Source organism: Lycorma delicatula, chromosome 5, assembly GCF_047948215.1.
Source record: "Lycorma delicatula isolate Av1 chromosome 5, ASM4794821v1, whole genome shotgun sequence".
Taxonomy (NCBI): domain Eukaryota; kingdom Metazoa; phylum Arthropoda; class Insecta; order Hemiptera; family Fulgoridae; genus Lycorma; species Lycorma delicatula.
Window position 1 is genome coordinate 39,805,607 of NC_134459.1, and position 6,398 is coordinate 39,812,004.

The window sequence follows — 6,398 nt, forward strand, 5'->3', positions numbered from 1 at the left end:
AAGCTTCTAATCTTTTCTTCTCAGATACTACGATCGTCCAAGTTTCACTTCCAAATAAAACGACGCTCCAAACATATACCTTCAAAAATCTTTTCCTGACATTTAAATTAATTTTTGATACAAAAAAATTATATTTCTAACTAAAGGCTCGTTTCGCCTGTGCTATTCGGCATTTTATATCGCTCCTGCTTCGTCCATCTTTAGTAATTTTACTTCCCAAATAACAAAATTTTTCTACCTCCATAATCTTTTCTCATCCTATTTTCACATTAAGTCCATCTTTGTTATTTCTAATACATTTCATTACTTTTGTTTTGTTCATGTTTATTTTCATGCGGTAGTTCTTGCGTAGACTTCATCCATGCCATTCATTGTTTCTTCTAAATCCTTTTTACTCTCGGCTAGAATTACTATATCATCAGCAAATCGTAGCATCTTTATCTTTTCACCTTTTACTGTTACTCTGAATCTAAATTGTTCTTTAACATCATTAACTGCTAGTTCCATGTAAAGATAAAACGTAACGGGCATAGGGAACATCCATGTCTGACTCCCTTTCTTATTACGGCTTCTTTCTTATGTTCTTCAATTATCACTGTTGCTGTTTGGTTCCTGTAAATGTTAGAGATTGTTCTTCTATCTCTGTATTTGAACCGTAATTTATTTAAAATGTTGAACATTTTATTCTAGTCTACGTTATCGAATGCCTTTTCTAGGTCTATAAATTCCAAGTATGTTGGTTTGTTTTTCTTTAATCCCCCTCTGCTATTAATCTGAGGCTTAAAATTGCTTCCCTTGTCCCTATACTTTTCCTGAAATCAAATTGGTCTTCCACTCTCCTCTCAATTCTTCTGTATAGAATTCTAGTTAAAATTTTTGATGCATGACTAGTTAAACTAATTGTTCTGTATTCTTCACATTTATCTACTCCTGCTTTCTTTGGTATCATGACTATTAACACTTTTTTTGAAGTCGGATGGAACTTACCCTTTTTCATTCGTAACAAAAAATTTAAATCATTTAAGAGATAGAAACATACAATAGTTACACCGCATTACATTATTTATGCTCTGAGCTACTATATTTTTCATTTATATTTCAAGTGATTTTAATTTTAATGAAATATAATTTTATATTCATGTTTAGTTTCTTTCATCTCTATATTTCTAGAAAAGTGGAAACAGAAGATGATTGCATATTTGTCACAATATGTAAACTCTACTTAACTAATCTCATGATTTTTTTCCCATTTTTAATAGCTTTATTTTCTTATTTATTGCATCAGACTTATTATTCCTGTCATTCTTAAAAATTATTTTGTTAAAAAAATCTATTACAAAAATAAATTGCATGACTTATATTTTTCCAATTTTCTTTTACAATATTATATTAGCAATTTGAAATTATACTGGAAAATAAATCATTTTAATTAGATAGATAGACCTTTATTTAATAAATAATATAAGATAAAATTCATGTAAAAGAAAATTCATGGTAAAAAGTTAACATTTCAGTAAGCACTCCCTTGATTGTTTTTCGTTTGGAACATCTATGGATCGCATTAAAAAAAAAATTTACTATGAATTTTTTTTCTTTTTCAGCCTTATTCTTTCATTCTTGGACAACTACATCTTTTTCTACGTGGGAAAATTTTCTTTCCCATTTTCCTCTTTGTTTTCTGAAACTCATGAATTTCATTTATTTCTAAAAGTATATCGTTATAAAAATTTTCTTTTTTAATATTTAATTCCTTTAGATCTTTCTTATTTTCTTGAAACCAACTATTTTTACTTTTCAATTTTAGAAAGTTAATTATTATTATTATTTTTTTAATTGGTTGTCTTCCATTCTTTTTTTTAAGTCCCATCACTTCATTAAAAAAAAACAAAACTATTAGTTTACAAGATATTATACTAATATTGTTATAAAAGGAATAAATAAAACTGAAATAAATTGGTAAAATTTTTGTTCTACCATTGGAACTACTTGGTGGCGCTGGGATCGTGTTATTTCGAAAAATTGTATTTATGGTCCGATTTGGCTCATATTCAGAATATTTATTAGTTAAGTCAAACGAAATTTTTTTGAAAAAATTGGACCCGCTAGGTGGCGCTGGAATCGTGTTATTTCGAAAAATTGTATTTATGGTCCGTTTTGGCTCATATTCAGAATATTTATTAGTTAAGTTAAACGAAATTTTTTTGAAAAAATTGGACCCGCTAGGTGGCGCTGGAATCGTGTTATTTCGAAAAATTGTATTTATGGTCCGTTTTGGCTCATATTCAGAATATATATTAGTTAAGTTAAACGAAATATTTTTGTAAAAAATGGATCCGCTAGGTGGCGTTGGGATCGTGTTATTTCGAAAAATTGTATTTATGGTCCGTTTTGGCTCATATTCAGAATATATATTAGTTAAGTTAAACGAAATTTTTTTGTAAAAAATGGATCCGCTAGGTGGCGTTGGGATCGTGTTATTTCGAAAAATTGTATTTATGGTCCGTTTTGGCTCATATTCAGAATATTTATTAGTTAAGTTAAACGAAATTTTTTTGAAAAAAATGGACCCGCTAGGTGGCGCTGGGATCGTGTTACTTCGAAAAATTGTATTTATGGTCCGTTTTGGCTCATATTCAGAATATTTATTAGTTACGTTAAACGAAATATTTTTGTAAAAAATGGATCCGCTAGGTGGCGTTGGGATCGTGTTATTTCGAAAAATTGTATTTATGGTCCGTTTTGGCTCATATTCAGAATATTTATTAGTTACGTTAAACGAAATATTTTTGAAAAAAATGGATCCGCTAGGTGGCGTTGGGATCGTGTTATTTCGAAAAATTGTATTTATGGTCCGTTTTGGGTCATATTCAGAATATTTATTAGTTACGTTAAACGAAATATTTTTGTAAAAAATGGATCCGCTAGGTGGCGTTGGGATCGTGTTATTTCGAAAAATTGTATTTATGGTCCGTTTTGGCTCATATTCAGAATATTTATTAGTTACGTTAAACGAAATATTTTTGAAAAGAATGGATCCGCTAGGTGGCGCTGGAATCGTGTTATTTCGAAAAATTGTATTTATGGTCCGTTTTGGCTCATATTCAGAATATTTATTAGTTAAGTTAAACGAAATTTTTTTGAAAAAATTGGACCCGCTAGGTGGCGCTGGAATCGTGTTATTTCGAAAAATTGTATTTATGGTCCGTTTTGGCTCATATTCAGAATATATATTAGTTAAGTTAAACGAAATATTTTTGTAAAAAATGGATCCGCTAGGTGGCGTTGGGATCGTGTTATTTCGAAAAATTGTATTTATGGTCCATTTTGGCTCATATTCAGAATATATATTAGTTAAGTTAAACGAAATTTTTTTGTAAAAAATGGATCCGCTAGGTGGCGTTGGGATCGTGTTATTTCGAAAAATTGTATTTATGGTCCGTTTTGGCTCATATTCAGAATATTTATTAGTTAAGTTAAACGAAATTTTTTTGAAAAAAATGGACCCGCTAGGTGGCGCTGGGATCGTGTTACTTCGAAAAATTGTATTTATGGTCCGTTTTGGCTCATATTCAGAATATTTATTAGTTACGTTAAACGAAATATTTTTGTAAAAAATGGATCCGCTAGGTGGCGTTGGGATCGTGTTATTTCGAAAAATTGTATTTATGGTCCGTTTTGGCTCATATTCAGAATATTTATTAGTTACGTTAAACGAAATATTTTTGAAAAAAATGGATCCGCTAGGTGGCGTTGGGATCGTGTTATTTCGAAAAATTGTATTTATGGTCCGTTTTGGGTCATATTCAGAATATTTATTAGTTACGTTAAACGAAATATTTTTGTAAAAAATGGATCCGCTAGGTGGCGTTGGGATCGTGTTATTTCGAAAAATTGTATTTATGGTCCGTTTTGGCTCATATTCAGAATATTTATTAGTTACGTTAAACGAAATATTTTTGAAAAGAATGGATCCGCTAGGTGGCGCTGGAATCGTGTTATTTCGAAAAATTGTATTTATGGTCCGTTTTGGCTCATATTCAGAATATATATTAGTTAAGTTAAACCAAATATTTTTGTTAAAAATGGATCCGCTAGGTGGCGCTGGAATCGTGTTATTTCGAAAAATTGTATTTATGGTCCGTTTTGGCTCATATTCAGAATATATATTAGTTAAGTTAAACGAAATATTTTTGTTAAAAATGGATCCGCTAGGTGGCGCTGGAATCGTGTTATTTCGAAAAATTGTATTTATGGTCCGTTTTGGGTCATATTCAGAATATATATTGGTTAAGTTAAACGAAATTTTTTTGTAAAAAATGGATCCGCTAGGTGGCGTTGGGATCGTGTTATTTCGAAAAATTGTATTTATGGTCCGTTTTGGCTCATATTCAGAATATATATTAGTTAAGTTAAACGAAATATTTTTGTAAAAAATGGATCCGCTAGGTGGCGTTGGGATCGTGTTATTTCGAAAAATTGTATTTATGGTCCGTTTTGGCTCATATTCAGAATATTTATTAGTTAAGTTAAACGAAATTTTTTTGAAAAAAATGGACCCGCTAGGTGGCGCTGGGATCGTGTTACTTCGAAAAATTGTATTTATGGTCCGTTTTGGCTCATATTCAGAATATTTATTAGTTACGTTAAACGAAATATTTTTGTAAAAAATGGATCCGCTAGGTGGCGTTGGGATCGTGTTATTTCGAAAAATTGTATTTATGGTCCGTTTTGGCTCATATTCAGAATATTTATTAGTTACGTTAAACGAAATATTTTTGAAAAGAATGGATCCGCTAGGTGGCGCTGGAATCGTGTTATTTCGAAAAATTGTATTTATGGTCCGTTTTGGGTCATATTCAGAATATTTATTAGTTACGTTAAACGAAATATTTTTGAAAAGAATGGATCCGCTAGGTGGCGCTGGAATCGTGTTATTTCGAAAAATTGTATTTATGGTCCGTTTTGGCTCATATTCAGAATATTTATTAGTTACGTTAAACGAAATATTTTTGAAAAGAATGGATCCGCTAGGTGGCGCTGGAATCGTGTTATTTCGAAAAATTGTATTTATGGTCCGTTTTGGCTCATATTCAGAATATTTATTAGTTACGTTAAACGAAATATTTTTGAAAAGAATGGATCCGCTAGGTGGCGCTGGAATCGTGTTATTTCGAAAAATTGTATTTATGGTCCGTTTTGGCTCATATTCAGAATATTTATTAGTTACGTTAAACGAAATATTTTTGAAAAGAATGGATCCGCTAGGTGGCGCTGGAATCGTGTTATTTCGAAAAATTGTATTTATGGTCCGTTTTGGCTCATATTCAGAATATTTATTAGTTACGTTAAACGAAATATTTTTGAAAAGAATGGATCCGCTAGGTGGCGCTGGAATCGTGTTATTTCGAAAAATTGTATTTATGGTCCGTTTTGGCTCATATTCAGAATATTTATTAGTTACGTTAAACGAAATATTTTTGAAAAGAATGGATCCGCTAGGTGGCGCTGGAATCGTGTTATTTCGAAAAATTGTATTTATGGTCCGTTTTGGGTCATATTCAGAATATTTATTAGTTACGTTAAACGAAATATTTTTGAAAAGAATGGATCCGCTAGGTGGCGCTGGAATCGTGTTATTTCGAAAAATTGTATTTATGGTCCGTTTTGTCTCATATTCAGAATATTTATTAGTTACGTTAAACGAAATATTTTTGAAAAGAATGGATCCGCTAGGTGGCGCTGGAATCGTGTTATTTCGAAAAATTGTATTTATGGTCCGTTTTGGCTCATATTCAGAATATTTATTAGTTACGTTAAACGAAATATTTTTGAAAAGAATGGATCCGCTAGGTGGCGCTGGAATCGTGTTATTTCGAAAAATTGTATTTATGGTCCGTTTTGGGTCATATTCAGAATATTTATTAGTTACGTTAAACGAAATATTTTTGAAAAGAATGGATCCGCTAGGTGGCGCTGGAATCGTGTTATTTCGAAAAATTGTATTTATGGTCCGTTTTGGCTCATATTCAGAATTTATATTAGTTAAGTTAAACGAAATATTTTTGTAAAAAATGGATCCGCTAGGTGGCGTTGGGATCGTGTTATTTCGAAAAATTGTATTTATGGTCCGTTTTGGCTCATATTCAGAATATTTATTAGTTACGTTAAACGAAATATTTTTGTAAAAAATGGATCCGCTAGGTGGCGTTGGGATCGTGTTATTTCGAAAAATTGTATTTATGGTCCGTTTTGGCTCATATTCAGAATATTTATTAGTTACGTTAAACGAAATATTTTTGAAAAGAATGGATCCGCTAGGTGGCGCTGGAATCGTGTTATTTCGAAAAATTGTATTTATGGTCCGTTTTGGCTCATATTCAGAATATTTATTAGTTACG